Source organism: Sycon ciliatum, chromosome 3 (assembly GCF_964019385.1).
Source record: "Sycon ciliatum chromosome 3, ocSycCili1.1, whole genome shotgun sequence".
Classification (NCBI taxonomy): Eukaryota; Metazoa; Porifera; class Calcarea; order Leucosolenida; family Sycettidae; genus Sycon; species Sycon ciliatum.
Genome location: NC_088645.1, coordinates 31,217,275 through 31,236,592, shown reverse-complemented (window position 1 = coordinate 31,236,592; position 19,318 = coordinate 31,217,275). Strand labels below are relative to the sequence as shown.

Below are 19,318 nucleotides of genomic sequence, written 5' to 3'. Positions count from 1 at the left end.
CGCACTGTGTACGTCTTGAGCATAGATCAGTGTACACATCTTTGTATCTCCGTTGTTCTTTCTTTCATGTTCACAAATGATAGCTTGTTAGAAAGCTAAGGAAATTACCTTTCCAGCAGTGTGTCACTTGTGGCAGGGCGATGCGAAATACTCGAGCGACGAAGATCGGATTGCGGTTGCATTCTTCTGAAATATTTTTTGAAATTTTCGAGAAGAGATTGTTTGCGCATGGGGTTTCCCCATGACTCATACCAGTGCAAGCCATGCGCAGTGGGTACCAAGATGACCTCTTGAGCTTCAGCAGCACGAAGAACTTGGAATCGTTGTTTTGTGTTGTGTAAAAGTCATGAACAGAAGGAAATTAATGCTGCTCAGGTGCAATAGAGCTGCACTCAAAGGACTTGGAGGCGCTTCTGTTGCTTCTGCTTAGTGTCTAGTCTTTATCTTTGGATGGAGGAGATCACAAGCTGCTGAGTGAATTATGAAATTTTGAAATCGACCATCCGTGGTTGCTTTCCCATCTCGGCATTGCTGGCACTGCATTAATATGGTTTTGCCGTGACTTAGATGACCAGACTCAACGCGTGTGAGTCGGCGGTAACCTGTCCGAAGCAGTGCCCTGCACCCGAGGAGTTGCTCAGGGCAGCGTGTTAGAAACACAGCTCATTGCCGTCTACACAGCAAGTTTGAAGTCTGAAGTACCGGGCCTTGTCTCACACTAGGAATTCGCTGATGACATGGTTGTGCTTATTTGAATTCGCAAACCGAACGGACTGAACATGTCCAATGACAATGAAGCGAATTAGGTCCCAAGTAACCCAGGAATGGGAAACTCGACAGCAGACACAGATGAAAAGAAAATATGGGAACAAAAAGCTCTCAGCAAAGGAGGAAGAGAAAAGAAGGAAAGAAATAAAGAAATAAAGGAGAAAAAGAAGAAGAAAAAAGGAAAGATAAATCGTGGTCACGGCGAGAAGAAAGCTCTCAGCAAAAAGAGAAAAGAAAGGATATTAAAAAAGGAGAAAATGGCGAGACAAATCGTGGTCACGGCCAAAGCCGGAGTAGCGGCAGGACACAGTAGACACATACATGTGCTTACATGACACCATCCTAGACTGCTCTCACTCTGATTCCAGGGTGGAGTGCGAGGGACTGTCAGCGGCCATCAGTAGGGTAGCAGATTAGCTAGACAGTATTGGATTGCTACTGAATGCGCAGAACACCCAGGTGCTCTTTATCAAGCCCAGAGATGCAACACATGTAACCAGTCATGTTCACTGCCATGGACTAGCTTTGACCACCACCACCTCTGCCAAGTACCTTGGAGTGACTATTAGGCTGCGTTTACACGACAACGCACAGCCAGTTTTCCGTTTTCAGTCCCGCATTTCTTTTTTCGTTTTGGTGCTTTTACACGATAAAAGCTGATCCGAGGTGGTGTCGGTTTGTATCGTTTTCACGCGTCTATACGGGAGCAAAGGATCCGCCAAAGTTCGTCATGTGCCAAGTGTTGTTGTGGAAGCACCAATCACACTCTAGGAATAGTTGAAAACAGGCCACACGACAATACTCGTCACATGACGAAAATTGTAAAAACAGTTTTTTTGATTGCCGGATCCGTGTGAACGGCTGAAAACGGAACAAAAGTGACGGAAAACGAGGCCAGCAGATCGTTTCGACTGTTAACACACCCTCCGCCTTTCTCTTTCGTATAAATTACACGCAAATTTATCCGGCAGAACATTTCCGTTTTCAAATTCTTCCACCTTGGCCAGGGTTTTGGTTTTCTTTAGTTTTGGTGTACAACTTTTACGTTTTGCTCCGCTTACCGTGTAAATGAACCATGCATCCGAAAGGATTTTGCTGCGTTCTCACCCCCAGCGTTGTCGTGTGAACGCAGCCTTAATGAGGATCTCTTCTGGGCTCCCCATATCGGTCACCTTTCCAAGAGAACAGCCAGTGCGATTGGTCAGCTTTGGCAGCATGGATGTTATTTGAGCTTGAAGGCCAGGCGAATTTGGTACATTTCAATGATCCAGTCACATTTAGCATAATATGGTTCCAACTGCTTCCTATCCAGCATATCCAAGACCCTTCTTGATCAATTCTGCAAACTCTCCAAGAATGGTCTGCGGGCAGCCCTCCAACAGCGTAATCTCGTGCCCACAGCTTTCTTCAATCCCTGTTTGGTGTCTCCAGCCTACTGCAACTGCTAAAAAAGCTTCTGGTACTAGTCCATCGGTGCCTCCACTACAAAGCTAGCCCCCTGCTTACACGCACCACTCCAGTTGGCGTCCAAAGCAACATTCTGGCAACTCGAGGGCAGGAGTCCAATCTGCTCAGTGTCCTTTTTCTCTGCGGTCCCTTTGGGAGACGCTCCATCCGGTTCGCGACAAGTGTCCGATTGAATGCTCCTCAAGTCAGGGTCAGAACAGAAGGCGAAAAGCGAATATTCCGGGCTCTGCCACATGCACTAGATCTAGAGGAGGCTATAACTCGATCAGCTACTCTTACATACCAAACGATCTTCCACGGTCTCTCTCTTTCTCTCACTCTCTCTCTCTCTTTCTCTCTCTCTCTCTCCCTCTCTCTTTCTCTTTCTCTCTCCCTGCCGGCTCTCTCTCCCCGCCGGCTCTCTCTCTCTCTCTTTCTCCCTCTCTTTCTCTTTCTCTCTCCTTTCTCTCTCTCCTTTCTCTCTCTCCTTTCTCTCTCATTCTCTCTCTCTCTCTCTCTCTCTCTCTCTCGCTTTTGCTCTCCCTCTCGCTCTCTCTCTCGCTCTCTCGCTCTCCCTCTCGCTCTCTATTTCAATCTCGCTCTCACTTTCTCTCCCGCTCTCTGTCCCGCTGTCTGTCCCGCTGTCTGTCCCGCTCTCTTTCTCGCTCTCGCTCTCTTTCTCTCTCTCTCTGTGTCTCTCTCTCTCCCCGCTTTGGCTTACGCCTCCACTACCTTCCTACGGTGTGGAAAAGGTGCCAGTCCATCAAATGGCACATTCTTCGATCGAGTGGGGTCGCGCGCATGAGGGCGCTGTACACTCTGCGTCGAAGTAAGGATGCGAAGCTGACAAAGCGATATGCGGCGACAATAGAGCTGTAGTGTGCAGAGGCATCAGTAGGTTCAGGGACTCTCCGTCCACCATCATCTTCAAGTCATCGTGCAGGGTTGGGTGCTCATGCTCCGAAGCAGCATTCCAAACCCCCGAGGAAGGATCTCCTTCAAACAATTGAGGAGATCAACGTGCAGAAGCAGATTTTGAGGCTGAAGACTCTTCAGGTGCAAGGCAAGTGGTTGGAGTGGACATCGGTGATGTGGCAGGACCTCTCGTTGAAATCCCTTTTGTACGGTGGTACTGGTAAGGATTTGAAATTTCTTCTCGCATCAACCCTCGCATGCTACCTTCTCCGACGAACCTACGTTGTTGGGAAAACACCGTAGTGGATCCGTACTGTAGTTTGTGCCGTGCCTGGGCCTGTACTACGCGCCACGTGCTTGGCGCTTGTCGCGTAGCGCTGGACCAGGGACATTACACCTGGAGGCACTACAACGCACTCGGGGTCATCGTCAGGAACATGCGTGAGGAGATTCGAATCCGCGCTGCTGTAATCACCGTACAAACGGAAAATTCAAATGAGCTTGACTTCATCTCGTTTTGCAAGGCGGGAGAGCAGCCAGTTCGCGTTCTCCTGTCTGCGGCCTCAGACTGGAAACTTCTTGTTGACTCAGTTAGTGCAAAGATTTCTTTCCCTAGCTGTGTTGCACTTACCACCCTAAGACCAGATATACCGGTAGTTCTGTGATCTAAGAGTCATAGGATTGTATTCTTGATGGAGTTGACAGTTTGTGCTGAGGACAGATTCAGTGTCAGTAACTCACGGAAGGACAGGCGGTATGCGGATCTGGCCGTTCAATGCCGAGCAAATGGGTGGCAGGTCGTTTCTTTTTCGGTTGAGGTAGGTGTGCGTGGTTTCAGCCCGGACTCTCTTCGGAGGGCTCTGAAAGCGCTTGGGTTTTCTAATCGAAGAATAAAATTTATTTGTAATTTGTGCAGTAAGACGTCTCTGCAAAGCAGCTACATAATCTGGTTGCGACGTCAACAAAAACACTGGTCGGAAAATCCACTTTTCTGAGGCACTGTATGTGGGGCGCCGTTTATTGAGGTGCGTTGAAATTTATTCTTTTATCTTATTACTTCCTCCGTGTCATCGAAATTGTCGCAGTTTGACTTTTGATATAAAACGGGGTATTTACTCTCCAGCACTCGTACCAGAGGCAAGGAATTGAACATAGGCGACAGTCATCAGTATAGGGTGACGGCAATGGTCTATTTTCTGTTATTGGAACCTGGAATTTTTGAACTAGAGGCAATTTCTTCGCTGATGTCGCTGCGATGGTAATTTCGACTCGCTGAGATCAGTCAGGCGTTGCAGCCTGCACATTTCTCGTGCTGATGGCCATTCACTCAAGCCTCATCACTGTTTTTGAGATTAGGCGCGACCAACTTTCAACCTTCCTTGAAATATTTCGGAACGATATTTTTGCGTCCATTGACATCAGCGACGCTGAGGACTTCATCTCTGCATGAAAACTCTCAGTCCAACTGTCCTGGAACGTTACTCTAGTCTTCAGACTATCGTACTGTGTAACAATTTTGAATGGCTTAGCTTATGGAGTTGTCAGTTACAAGTGACAAGTCACTAGTCAAACTGCGACAATTTCGATGATGCGGAGGAAGTATTTCTTTTCAATAATTTCCCCATATGAGTTCCTATCAGTTGCTGTGAACACCTTGAGTGGAGAGCGCTTGCTCGAGCGTTGAACCGGGTTATTAATCCACCATACCCAGTTCGCAAGGCTGGGTGGGGTTTTGAGCAGGCTTTCATTTCATCTTTTCTTATTATTTCTTATTTTTCTGCTTTTCATCTCATTACAAAAATTCTGCGCATTTTTTTGTCCATCTGCGCATATAATCTAGACTGACAACCTGCATGTTAAATCATGCGCCTGCTTTCAGGCATAAAACCCTGTTGTAGAGGTCTCAGTCCTCATTTGTTAGACTTACCTGTCTTTATAAATGTAACTGTCTCTGTCTTTCTCTCTCTGTCTCTCTCTCTCTCTGCCTCTCTTTCCCTGTCTCTCTCTCTGTCCCTCTCAGTCTCTATCTGTCTCTATCTGTCTCTCTCTCTGTCTCTCTCTCTCTCTCTCTCTCTCTCTCTCTCTCTCTCTCTCTCTCTCTCTCTCTCTCTCTCTCTCTCTCTCTCTCTCTCTCTCTGTCATGTCCTGGACATGGACCATATGTATGTAGTGCGCATGCTCGCACGTGAGCTTGGTCTTTTTCGGATATGGAGTTTGAGACGAACTGAAATCTGTAATGGCCTCGAGTGTGTGTGTGATCGAGCTGGATGAGTCCGAGTAGAACCCACCTGGGGTAGGACACAACAACTGGCGACGAAGATATGGCTCGGATATCATCGCTTCAGCCGTTTACCGGCGGCGACTTTGAAGAGTTTGAGGAAAGACTTGAATTCTATTTCTTTGCCAATGATATTGGAACCGTGGCTGCTTCGGCCAATGCTGCAGACAAGTTGGCTGCCAGCAAGAAAAGGAAGGCTGTATTAGTGAGTTTGCTGTCTGCGGAAGTCTACTCGATTTTGAGGAGCCTCTGTCTGCCAGCGAAAGTAGCTGACAAGAAACTGTCGGAGATTTGCGATCTTTTGAGGAAGTATTTTCAACCTGCAATTTCGCAAGTTTCGGCGACGTTCAATTTCCATCAGTTGAAGCAGAAGGAAAATGAGTCGACTGCGGATTTCATCATTCGTCTGAAGAGATTGGCTGTGAGGTGTGAGTTTGCTGATCACCTCGATCGAGCGCTTCGAGACCAGTTTATTGCTGGCTTGAGCAGCTCATCCACTCGAAATTTCTTATTGACGAAAGAAGATACTTCTCCGGCTTCGGCACAGTCGTTCAATGACATCGTCAAACTAGCTTTGACGCAGGAATCGGCGGCGCGCGCAGCCGTGCAGCTGACCTCTCAGCAGGAAGTGCACAAGGTGAATCACCGGCCAGTGGAATCGCGTTCGCAGCCGCAGTCTGGTGTTTCTCGTCAATCTCATCAATCTCGAGAGCAGAGATTGTGCTACCGCTGTGGGTCTACTCAACACTTGGCGGATAAGTGCAAACACAAGGCCACTGAGTGTCGTCACTGCCACAGGAAGGGGCACTTGGAGCGTGTTTGTCGGCAGAAATCCACGTCAGGCGCGTCGGTGCACAATGTTGTGACTGATGACGCAGGTGAGCATGAATCTGCTGATCTTGAGTGCATGCCAATGTTCCACATTTCGGATCAGGGCGAATTGAAGAGCAAATCTGTGCCCTCCTACAAATTGGAAATTGCTGTGAATGATGTTCCTGTTGTAATGGAAATCGACACGGGCAGTGGCATTTCAATCATTTCTGTCCATGATTTTGAGTCACTTGGGGTGTCTCGTACAAATTTAACCAAACCGAGTGTACGCATGACCGGTTTTTCTGGGGCAGAAATCAAATGTATTGGTGAAGGGAAGTTCAATGTCAGCATTGATGGTGTGGAGAAACCAACACTACTCCGTGTGGTGGATAATGGTGGTCCGTCATTGTTGGGCAGGGATATGTTGTCCCAATTTACTCTACCGTGGAAACAGATTGTCAATGTCAATCATGTTCAAATGGATGGTAGGAGGAGAGCTCTCATTGAGGAATTTGAGGAGCTATTCGATACGACTCAGGTTGGCAAGCTGAGGTCGGCTCAAATCACCCTGAGAGTGGATGATTCTGATCCAATTTTCCACAAGGCGCGTCCCGTACCGTTCTCTATCACGGAGAAGTACGAGGAGGCTTTGGAGAAATTGGAAGCAGAGGGAGTTATTCGCAAAGTTGAGCACTCCAAATGGGCATCGCCTACTGTGCCAGTACTGAAATCGGATGGTAGTATCCGAATTTGTGCTGATTACTCTCGCTCAATCAATGCCAAGTCTGATTTGGAGCACTACCCGCTACCTACTATTGAGGAAATGTTAGCGAAATTGTCGGGGGGAGATAAATTTACCAAATTGGATCTCTCCCAAGCCTATCACCAACTGGAGCTTGATCCAGCTTCTCGGCCGTACACGACAATCTCTACTCACAAGGGGTTGTATGAATACGTGAGATTGCCGTTTGGCATTCACTCGGCAGTGGCAATTTTCCAACGCACAATGGAATCCATATTGGCAGATCTGCCTGGGTGCATCGTCTATGTGGATGACATCCTGATTACTGGGAAGGATGAGGATGAACACCACAACAACCTGATCAGGGTACTACGTCGCCTACAGGAGGCCGGGATGAAGCTTAATCCCAGTAAGTTTCATTTCATGATGGATGAGATTTCCTACCTGGGTCACACGATTTCTAGTGCTGGTGTGGCTCCCACAGCGGATAAGATTGAGGCAATGCGGGACGCTAAGGCTCCTTCGAATGTTAACGAGCTTCAATCATTCATTGGAACGGCGAATTTCTTGCGACGGTTCATACCTCATTTCGCAACAATAATGGTACCTCTGTACAATCTGGTGAAGAAATCTGCTGAATGGCAATGGGAGGAAAATGAGCAGAATGCATTTTCTCGAATCAAGGCTGCACTGTGTTCCAGTGAAGTACTCATTCACTATTCCTCGGAGAAAGATCTGATCCTTCAAACGGATGCTTCGGGCATTGGTCTCGGTGCGGTAATGTTTCAGAAGGACGAATCGGGCGAGCTTCGTCCTGTAGCGTACGGGTCTCGTGTTCTCTCGTCAGCGGAGAAGAACTACTCCAATATCGAACGGGAGGCGTTGGCGTTGGTGTTTGGAGTTACCAAATTTCGTCAATATCTGTTGGGACGGACGTTCATGCTGAGAACGGATCATCAGCCATTACTCAAATTGTTCGGCTGCACAGAGAAAGTACCTACTCTGGTATCTTCGAGGCTGAAAAAATGGAAGATGGTTTTGTCGGCATACAACTACTCAATGGAGTACATTCCGGGCAGAAAGAATGTATTTGCGGACTATTTGTCGCGCAAGCCAATGAGTGGCGATCCTACTCGTGATGAAATGGTTGAACAACAGGTGTTGTTTGTTCAAGAAGAATCTGAAATCATCAGGGCTGCTACTGTAGCGGCGGAAACGAAACGGGATGTCGTCCTGAAGAAGGTACTCCATTTCACGATTAATGGTTGGGAGGAAGTGTCAGAGCCAGAACTCTTTCCTTACTTTGCTAAACGGTGGGAACTGTCAGTGGAGGACAACATCCTTTTATGGAATGGAAGGGTGGTCATGCCCGACTCCCTGAGAGTAATCCTACTCAATGACCTACACTCAGAACACTCTGGGGTAGTGAGAATGAAACGGTTGGCTCGGAGATACGTTTGGTGGCCTAAAATCGACGAAGATATCGAGTCGACGGTCAAGCAGTGTGCCCTATGTCAACTCAATGCCAAGAATCCCCCGAAAGAGTTTGCAACTTGGACATGGCCGGCAGGACCGTGGCAGAGACTGCATGTCGACTTTGCAGGACCGTTTCTCGGCAAAATGTTCCTGGTATTGGTGGATGCGTACTCCAAGTACATTGACGTTATTCCGTCGTCCCATGCTACGTCAGCGTCAACAATAATGGCTTTGCAACGCGTGTTTGCTATTTTCGGCCTGCCAAACCATATCGTCACGGATAATGGGTCACAGTTCACAAGCGATGAATTTCAAACGTTCTTGCGGAAGAATGGAATTCATCACACGTGTACCGCTCCTGGCCATCCGGCCACCAATGGAATGGCAGAACGGTACGTGGGGTTTTTCAAGAGCAAAATGAAAGTCATGGATGAGGAACCAGGGCAACTTCACTCAAAGTTGCAGAGGTTTTTGCTCTCGCATCGTACTACCCCACAGGCGAATGGAAAAACACCGGCCGAGATGTTGATGGGGCGACAACCTCGCATCAAATATGATCGTTTGAAAATGGAAGGGCGTAAGGGCGTGGAGGTTTACGAGAACAATCTGGAGCACATGCCGGAATTTCAGTGCGGCCAAGCTGTCCTGGCTTTGAATTTGGGCAAAGGAGGAGATAAGTGGGCCCCAGCCGTGGTCACGGCAGTTCTCAGTCCGATGACGTATCAGATACAAGTCGGTGATGCAATGTGGAAACGCCATCGCAACCAGCTCCGTCCTCGGCAAATCCCTCAGTTCGATGCAGGGGCGTCTGAGCAGAGTGGAGCAAGTTTAACAGCTCAGGTTCCGTCACTCAGCAACAACGACGCCAGTGTCACGGCAGCGGAGCTAGGCGCGCCGGTCTCAGCAACAACCGGTACTAGTGAGTCTGCGTCGGTTAGCACTTCACGTGCCAGCTACAGCAAGACGTCGTCACCGCAAGCTGAACGACGGTCAACCCGCGCTACTGTTCGACCAGTTCGTTTCAAGGATTGACGTTCAGAACACACAGTTCATATAGACCTACTCTAGTCTGTGGAGTTTTAATGATATATTTTGGACTCTGCTGGATATTGTATATAATTATATATTTATGGTGTATATATGGTGTATAGTGTATCATGAAATATTATGTCTCGGCAGTTGTGAGTTTTGTGATTGCATCTTGAGATGTTTACTATTGCATAGTTCTAGATGCTTCGCCTCAACTAGTGAGGGGGAAATTGTCATGTCCTGGACATGGACCATATGTATGTAGTGCGCATGCTCGCACGTGAGCTTGGTCTTTTTCGGATATGGAGTTTGAGACGAACTGAAATCTGTAATGGCCTCGAGTGTGTGTGTGATCGAGCTGGACGAGTCCGAGTAGAACCCACCTGGGGTAGGACACAACACTCTCTCTCTTTCTCTCTCCCTCTCTGTCTCTCTCTCTCTCTTTCTCTCTCTCTCTCTTTCTCTCTACCTGCCGGCTCTCTCTCCCCGCCGGCTCTCCTCCCTCTCTTTCTCTTTCTCTCTCTTTTTTCTCTCTCCATCTCTCTCTCTCTCTCTCTCGTTCTCTCTCTCTCTCTCTCTCTCTCTCTCGTTCTCTCGTTCTCTCTCTCTCTCTCTCTCTCTCTCTCTCTCTCTCTCTCTCTCTCTCTCTCTCTCTCTCTCTCTCTCTCTCTCTCTCTCTCTCTCTCTCGCTCTCTCTCTCGCTCTCTCTCTCTCTCGCTCTCTCTCTCTCTCTCTCTCTCTCTCTCTCTCTCTCTCTCTCTCTCTCTCTCTCTCTCTCTCTCTCTCTCTCTCTCTCTCTCTCTCTCTCTCTCTATCACCCTAAGACCAGATATAGTTCTGTACACTACGAGTCGTAGGATTGTATTCTGGATGGAGTTGACAGTTTGTGCTGAGGGCAGATTCAGTGTCAGTAACTCGCGGAAGGACAGGTGTTATGCGGATGTGGCTGATCAATGCGGAGCAAACGAGTGGCAGTTCGTTTCTTTTTCAACCGAGGTTGGTGTGCGTGGTTTCATCCCAGACTCTCTTTGAAGGGCTCTGAAAGCGCTTGGGTTTTCTAATCGAAGAATAAAATTTATTTGTCATTTTTGCTGTAAGACGTCTCTGCAAAGCAGCTACATGTATATAATCTGGTTGCGACGTCAACAAAAACACTGGTCGGAAGATCCACATTTCTGAGGTATTGTACTGTCTGTGGGACTCCGTTTATTGACGTACGTTGAAATATACTCTCTTTATCTCATTATTTCTTTTCTATAATTTCCCCATATGAGTTCCTATCAGCTGCCGGGAACACCTGGAGTGGAGAGCGCTTGCTTGAGCGTTGAACCCGGGTTCTTAACCTTTTTTAAATTCACTCTATGTGAACATGATTTCAAACGATTCTTTGATGTATCCTGAACACAGAACTGTTTTTGTTTTGGATATTTGAGCCCGGATCAGTGAAAACCATCACTTGTGTTTGATATCAAGTTGATCAAAAAGTGACGTTGAAGTCGAGCGAAAGGAAAGTCGCGGACCTAACAACTACCCATCACCTTTCTGTCTTTCTTGTCACTAGTCTTTCTTTACGCCTGACAAGCCCGTGTTTTTTTTTGTTTGTCAGTGACTAGCTAGCTAGGCAAGTATGGTGTTGTGCTGGAGGTGAGTGGAAGGAGATTTTTGAGCTCCGGTTTTTTTAGAAGTTTTCTTCTACGGGCTGGTCTCCAGCTCCGGCTGGGGCCAGCCCAGGTGAGTTATAGACTCACAGTAAGTAGAGTAGCTGTGCTGAGCGAGGCAGCCGTCATCTTGCTGCCGCGGACGAGGACAATTCAGCGTCGACAACATGGTCACCTCGGATATGACCACTCGCGCTGACCCTCGTCCGCCTGAGCGCGGAGGAGTTCCAAACCCCCGCTCAGAGCTTAGCTCGCAGCATGCACCAGCCGCTCGGAGGTTCGTGCTGTCCCTGGGAACCTGGAATGTGAGGACTCTTGTTGAGTCCGACGGCGACGTGAATACGGCTTCAAAATTTCAAAAAAAATCAAAACATTTGTTGCGGGAGGAGAAGAAAATTGACCTGGTTTGTCGGCAGCTTGGACGTTTCGGAGTGGATATCGCAGGTCTGCAGGAGACCCTTTGGTTTGGCACGGCTCAGTACAGCGTTGGCGACTCTCTCGTGTTGGCGAGTGGACGCCCTACTTCAACGGCGGATGACTCTGGACGTCGTGGTGAAGGTGTGGCGATAGTGCTGCGCGGAAAGTGCAAAGACGCCTTTGTCAGCGGCGGTTAGGAATGGAAAGGACACAGCTCGCGACTTGTCTCCGCGAAGGTAAAGTTCGAATGTGGTCGTAATCGTTCAGTATCTTGCATTCATATCGCTGTTGCGTATGCACCAACATTCAGTAGATCACGTGAGGAGAAAGCTGCGTTCTATGAAAGTTTGCAGTCCTTCCTTGATAGTGTACCCAAGAGTGACCAGTGTGTCATACTCGGCGATTTCAATGCTCGTGTTGGTGTTGGTACTACTGGAGACGAGTGGAGCCGCGTAAGGGGTACACATGGACATGGCGTCATGAATTCTTCTGGAGAGGATTTACTAAACTTCCTGGCCAGAAACAGTGCGCTCATCTGCAACACCTGGTTCAAGAAGAAGGACATCCACAAGCACACGTGGCACCATCCCAGGTATGGGCAGCCTCATTGTATCGACTACTGCATTATTCCAGAGTCATGTCAGCGTCAATGTCTGGATTGTCAAGTTCTCCGCTCTGCGGAGTGTGACACCGACCATAAGTTCCTTGCCATGACATACCGCTTGGCGGCGGTGCCCAGTTTCCGCAGGCAAAGTAAACCAGCCAACAAACCCATCGCTTCCGCAGTCCTAACGGCTCCCTCCAATGATGAAGTGCGAGCAAAATATTCCACTAGTCTTGATGCTGCCTTGGTTCAGAACTGGCCAGATGAGCTATCTGTGGACGGATGCTGGGCTGCGTTGAAAACTACGGTGGCGGACGTCGCTCAGAAATGCCTTGGCAGAGGGCGGCGCAAACAACCAGACTGGTTCCTGGACAATCGACCGAAGATTGAGGCTGCCCTCCGTGAGCGAGACGATTGCTACTGAGCTTGGATGTCGACCAACAGGGCAAGTGATCAGAAGCTGTACAAGAAGGCCCGAAGTTCAGCTCGCCGTATCGTTCGTCAAGCAAAGCAGGACTGGCTGAGAAAGCAGGCTCGGGAATGCTTTAGTCTAACATCTAAGGGAGGCTGGGAGTGCATCAAGAGGATCCAGACTGCACTTGATGGATTGCAGCCCCGCAAGACAGCTGCTATCAAGAATGCGCAGGGTGTTGTGTGCGAGACACCAGAGGCAACAGGTACGCGATGGCGGGAGCATTTTGACGGCGTCCTAAACGTGATCAGTGATTTTGTCCCAGATGCCATTGATTCCATTGGGCAGCTACCGATTCGGCTTGACCTTGAGAACGCCCCAGCCTGCAGCGAGATACACCGTGCTATGCGAGCTCTTCAAAATGGCAAAGCATGTGGCCGATCAGAGATAACAGCGGAGATGCTCAAGTGCGGCTCTGAACTGGTGCCTAGGTTGGAGATGTTGTTGGCTGAAGTTTGGCGGACGGAAAGGGTTCCTCAGGATTGGGCAGACGCCATCTTAATCCCAATTCCCAAGAAAGGTGATCTTAGTGACTGTGGTAACTGGCGAGGCATCGCGCTTCTAGACGTGGTCGGCAAGCTGGTGGCAAGAATAATAGCGGATCGCCTGCAGCTGGTTGGAGAGGAATACCTGCCTGACTCCCAGTGTGGTTTTCGCCGTGGTAGGGGATGGTCAGACATGGTGTTCTCAGTACGCCAGGTTGCCGAGAAATTGCATGAGCATTCATCAAAGGGCTTTGCGGTGTTCATCGACTTGCGCAAAGCATACGATTCAGTACCTAGAGCAGCCATGTGGAGGGTTCTCTCCAGGCTCGGCGTGCCGGATAAGCTGATCTCCATCATTCGGTCGTTCCATGAAGGCATGTCTGCATCCATTTGTCTCGGCGCAGATCTGCTTGACCCTTTCCCGGTGGGAAATGGCCTACGTCAGGGATGCACTATGGCCCCGATCCTGTTCAACTTATTCATGGGTGCGGTTGTGGAAAAGTGGCATGCTACCATCGCCCATGACGAGGATATCGGTATCCAGGTGTCGCAGTTTCGCAGAGACTGCTTGTTCAATACGCGTCTCAGAGAGTGTCGCAGGGTGACTATCACGGAGTGTCAGTTTGCGGACGATTCGTCACTGTTCGCCAAAACCTACGGCGGTGCTGAAAGGGCCTTGGCCACGTTTCGACAGGTTGCAGCATCTTTTGGCCTGTCAGCCAATCTGAGCAAAACTAAGTTCATGCCTATGGGCGTTGGTGTGGTGGCGTCGGATATGTTGCCTTTGGGTGGAACCGTCGAATGCGTGGACAGCTTTCGCTATCTTGGCTGCCAGATCACTCCTGATGCTAGGAGTAGCTTTGATGTCTCTCGCAGGATCGCCGCGGCTTCGGGTGCATTTGGCGCATTGAAGAAAGCTGTGTTTGCGAACTCGGAGTTTCCTATCGGTCTCAAGCGTGTTGTGTACGGAGTCACTGTGTTTGCAGTACTCCTCTATGGTGCTGAGAACTGGACACCGAGGCAACGGGATCTCCAGCGTCTGGAGTCGTTTCACCTGCGATCTATACGCATGGTCCTGGGCATCAGTCGGGCACGCCAGATGGACGAGCACGTGACAACCCTTCAGGTACGGCAGTGGTGGGGTGACATGGAGCAGGTCTCTGACAAGGTCCGGCGCCGTCGTCTCCAATGGCTGGGCCACCTGGCTCGCATGGATGACTGTATTCCCCGCCAATTGCTCTTTGGTGCCTTGCCGTCTAAACGACCTCCACATGGCCCCCGGAAGAGGTGGAAAGACCCAATCAAACATGACCTGACGGCGGTGTCCATTGGCATGAATGAGTGGCTTGAAACAGCAGATGATAGGTCTGAGTGGAGAACCAGGTGTCAGGATGGAGTCTACAGTGTGGTATGCTCTCGTGTACAACCTGCCGTGAAACCACTCCTGTGTACGGTCTGCACACGCCGTTTCAGCCGTCCTCAAGACATCGCTAGACATAGTTGCACCTCCCGTCGCTCCGCAAAGGCAAAAAACAAACAGTGAAACAGCCGTTCACGTCCCGCCGGACTCGCAGGGCCTCATGCCGCGTCCCGGAGACAGCACTCCTCCAAGTCGCCCCGTTTGGGGACACATAGCCAATCGTGGCAGTGGGCGAAGGAAGGAAGGAAGGAGGAAGGCAAGCCCCAGGCAAGTGAGGAGACACGGCTGGGAAAACTCACGTACCTGAGTTTAGCTGGCAAATAGGTACGATAAAGGGCACGAGCATCGCACACGCATCGATCGTTGTCGCCGCCAATCACGATACAACATTTTTTGGTGATGACTGGAATGGCAATTGCTCATCAAGGGAGTCAGGTGAAAGCCGCGGAGCTCCAGAGGACCACTCTCCTGCCGCAAAGCGACTCGGCGAGGCTGCAGACTTCGTGTAGAAGAAAGCAGCGCTGATGAGAATGACGATGACTCGAGTGGATATTGTTGAGCGATGAGCGACTCCTTCACTAGTAAGTTTGTCGGATATCGACAGTAACGATGCAGAGCAAAGGCGTCTCGATTCACGACTGGAAGAGCACCGAGAGCTAGTGCCAGACAAGATCTGCTTCGTTGGCTAGGATGCTGAGCAACTTGAAACATTAATTTGGTCCATGCAGCAGCTCCCAAAAAAATTCCAAAAATATGTTCCTGTAGGGTCAGGTAACCATAGAATGTATCTGCACCTAGTACGTACCTCATGCTCATGAGCCTGTCTGCTGAGCAGTCACAGCTACTGTGATTGCACTCCGTGTGTGCAGATATGTTTTCATGGAAGTGAAGGGCTTGGAGAGCATCAGTGCAGAGCCTGGTGTGGATGCAATATCAGCCCCTGGAACTTGGCCATATGCCGTTAGCTGCGCGATAGTCAGTGAAGCCAATCATTTACTTGGACAAGCCAGTGTCGGAGTACACCCGAAGGACTATAAAATTCCTCCTTGTTAGCCGGCTGAGTGATGGCAATGGCTAACAGGATCAGACACATACCAACGCTCATACTTGCATTCTACACAGAAATGCCACTTCCAACATTTGCCTTACAGCGATGTGGTGTACCGCATTTTTTGGTCACTTACTGTGCTGCGATTGATCTAAAATTTCTTGAGACTGGTTATTAGTGGTTGTGGATCAATTTGGAGCACAAAATATATTTTTTGAAAATTTTGCAAATGTGATGGTTTTTGCTGATACAGGCTCATTTATTTATTCCCATAGCTTTGCAGAAGACGTTACTTCAGTAACTTAAACAGTAACGTCTTACGCTAGCCAGGGTCCACACAGCTTCAATTTGGTGTTTGTTTGTTTGTGTGTTTGTGTTATTGTGTCACGCCTGGCGCTATCCCGTATCTGTCCCGTACCGTACCGTACCATCAAACACAGCTGACCACATACTGCCGGCCGCAATATTCAAATAGGGCTTTCAAACGCAAGATCATAACGTGAAGCAACTTGGAAGAATGAGTATGAATGCGAAGTGTATGGGGGAATGCATGTAGGGCGATAGTGTGGGTTCGAATCCCAGGTAATGCCTAAAAAAATAGGAGAATTGAAAAATTTAAAACATCCCTTTTCTTTTTTTTTGCCGTCATCAAGGCGGTAGACGGTGTCGTATTACCCTTGACCGTATGTGTCCCGTACCTGTCCCGCACCTGTCCCGTTCCTGTCCCGTTCCTGTCCCGTTCCTATCCCGTACCGTACCTTACAATCAAAGACGGCTGGCCACAATACATATTCAAATAGGGCTTTCAAATACAAGATCATAACGTGAAGCAACTTGGAAGAATTAGTATGGATGCGAAGTGTATCGGGGAATGCATGCAGGGCGATGGTGCGGGTTCGAATCCCATGTTATGTCTAAAAACAAAAAGTAGAAATAAGAATTTATAACATCCCTATGCTTTTTTTGTCTAGGTCATCAAGGCAAAAAAAGCATAGCGTAGGGCCCTGAGCTTCCAAGCTCGCTCGTTTATTTATTTATTACAGCATCTCATAGCACAGTGAGAACACCGGCCAATGCAAAAGAGAGAGGGTGTTAGCAAACCACGGCAAGGAAGGGAGAAGGGGAGAAGAAGAAAAAGGAACCGGCATGGATAAGCAGATATCAAATATAAAACAATGGATATAAAACAAAGATTACAAAAGTTAATAATGCAATGAATATAACTAAATGCGCACTCATATCACAACCATGGGGACGAATCATGTATTCCAGAACGTTTTCTTGTCACAATTATCAATGGAATTCGTGACTAAAGAGAATGATGAAACTACAATAGGATTTATACACTTGCAGTGGAACAGCGAGGATACAAGCATAGTAAGAAAAAAAGTGATGAAAATTGGTATGTTGAAATTTATGTACCCGCATGTAACTCCAGTACAAACTTACGGAGCGATTCGCATTTTTTTACTGTACTCGTACATCCTAGGAGACCTTTGTGTGGTTCAGCTCGATGCCACGCCACGGAAGAAACGCGGAATCGATGTAGTTCCGTACTGACTCGTGACGTTCTAGAACGTCACGCGTGTCACAGTGGCAGTGTGCATGATGTGTCAGAATGTCACGCGTGCTCAAAAGGTTAATCCACCATTCCCAGTTCGCTAGGCTGGGCGAGGTGTTGAGCAGGCTTTCATTTCATCATTTCTCATTATTTCTTATTATTTCTGCTTTTCATCTCATTACAAAAATCCTGCGCATTTTTCAGCGCATAAAATCTAGACTGACAACCTGCTTGTTAAATCATGCACCTGCTTTCAGGCGTAAAAACCCTGTTGTAAAGGTCTCAGTCCTCATTTGTTAGATTTACCTGTCTTTATAAATGTTATTTACTCTCTCTGTCTCTCCTTTTCTCTCTCTCTCTCTCACTCTCTCGCACTTTCTCGTGCTCTCTCTCTCTCTCTCTCTCTCTCTCTCTCTCTCTCTCTCTCTTGCTCTCTCTCTCTCTCTCTCTCTCTCTCTCTCTCTCTCTCTCTCTCAATATGGCCAAGCTTTGTACTCATCAGCAAGTCACTTTGTGAACAACTGGCCTTCCAGCACACCTTCGACAACGACTGCCAGACGACCTACCATAGATTATATTAGAAGGTGAACGGAAAATAGTGGGCGTGATGCTGTTCGATGCCTGGAAGGCCAGGATGCAGCAGTGTGCATATCAAAGCCTTGTACAGTGCAACATAGACAACACATCATGTGTAGGGTCATGTTTCGTTTTGGATATCAAGAAAGGTGTTCTGAAAAGCTGATGAGGAGAGGCTAAAAAAAACACCAATTGAGGCAGTTGCTTTTGTGGTCCGTGTCGTTGGAGGGGTATCTGTTGGTTCTAGGGATAGGTCATTGGGTAATAAAACAGCAGTAAGACAAAAAGACATTTGACAACAGTTAGAAGATGCCTTATGCACTACAGACTGAGTGGAGGGGGGGGGGAAGACACCTCACCATCATACTCGCGGTGCTCTCAGGGTGAACAAATATCAGCTTTTCTCACATCTCTGCTACTGGCATGTTTACGTCACAATCTCCGCCAAGCCAATGGTGACAGCTTCCCCAAATATATTTTATCATGTCTTATGTTTGGGTCTCCTGCTACTATTTCAACCTGAAAATCATCCAGAGCAGAAAACTCTGCTTTAACTTTTGAGTGGTATTGTTTTTCTTCACCACCCATGCCATTTTTGTACGAGGAGGTTTTTTAATATTTCAAACAGTACTGATGACCCCTAACTACATCCCTACCGGGTGCTCGTGCTTCACCACACGGTGTTGGGCACTCCTCAACCGTTGTGCATGTGTGGGTGGGTAAGATTTGTTGGTGTGGGTGTGTATGTGGGGTGGGGTCTCTGCTTGTGTATAGTACTCTTGTACAGGTGCCCATAACAGGGGCGCAGGCAAGGGGGTGTTTTGGGTGCCAAAGTCCCCCTCAAAAATTTCGGTCTTGTTTCAAGGCTGGTTCGAGAGAGAGAGAGAGAGAGAGAGACCATAGTATAGTATACGCAGACCGCTAATTACATGTGTGCCACTCTGCACATCGCACTCACACTGTAGCGATCCCTGTTCAGACCAGGGAGTAGTAGGTACTACTCCCTGGTTTAGACCTGCAAGTACAATGTATCTGAAACCAATCCACATGCAGTTGACTATTAATTTTTGTCTCATGACCAATTTGCAATGAAATTTCTAGTCAAGGGAACTCCGCTTCATGCCTGCTGTTGTGCAGTGTCACATCAGGCCTCAGCAGGCTCAGCGCATGATTTGCATCACACACCACATGTTCTGTTAGAAGCAAGGAATCATACAAAACACGCCGTTGGTAGAAGCAAGGAAGTGGCAACGTGGTCTATGGCCGGAAAGCGCGTGTCAGACATAGCAGTTTACTCTCGCTATGTTTTTGTATAATGTAGTTCTGGCTGTTAATTGGTCTTGATGGAGGTTGTGGAAAGGCACAGTTTCTTTTAAGTGTTGCAAGTGTGGGTACAGCAGCAGAAGAGTGAAAGTAATGGTGAAGTGCAGTTTGAGTTTTTGTGGGGAATAACTTAGCGTAGGTTTGATCAAGATGCCTTACTGCACTATCAAACAACATGAAGAGGAAACATGGCTCGAGAAATCCCACTTTAAAAGTTCGATGGAGAGTGTGATAATTCTGGAGAAAGCAGCATCCAGGACTTGGTCCATCATTAGTTGGAAGCAGGG

General features: G+C 48.3%; 1 protein-coding gene across 1 annotated transcript in view; it reads left to right on the top strand.

Annotated features, from left to right (window-relative positions):
• The window catches only part of LOC135811971 (mucin-5AC-like), a 134,341-nt gene that overhangs the window by 10,676 nt on the left and 104,347 nt on the right, over positions 1-19,318 (top strand). The window lies entirely within an intron of this gene.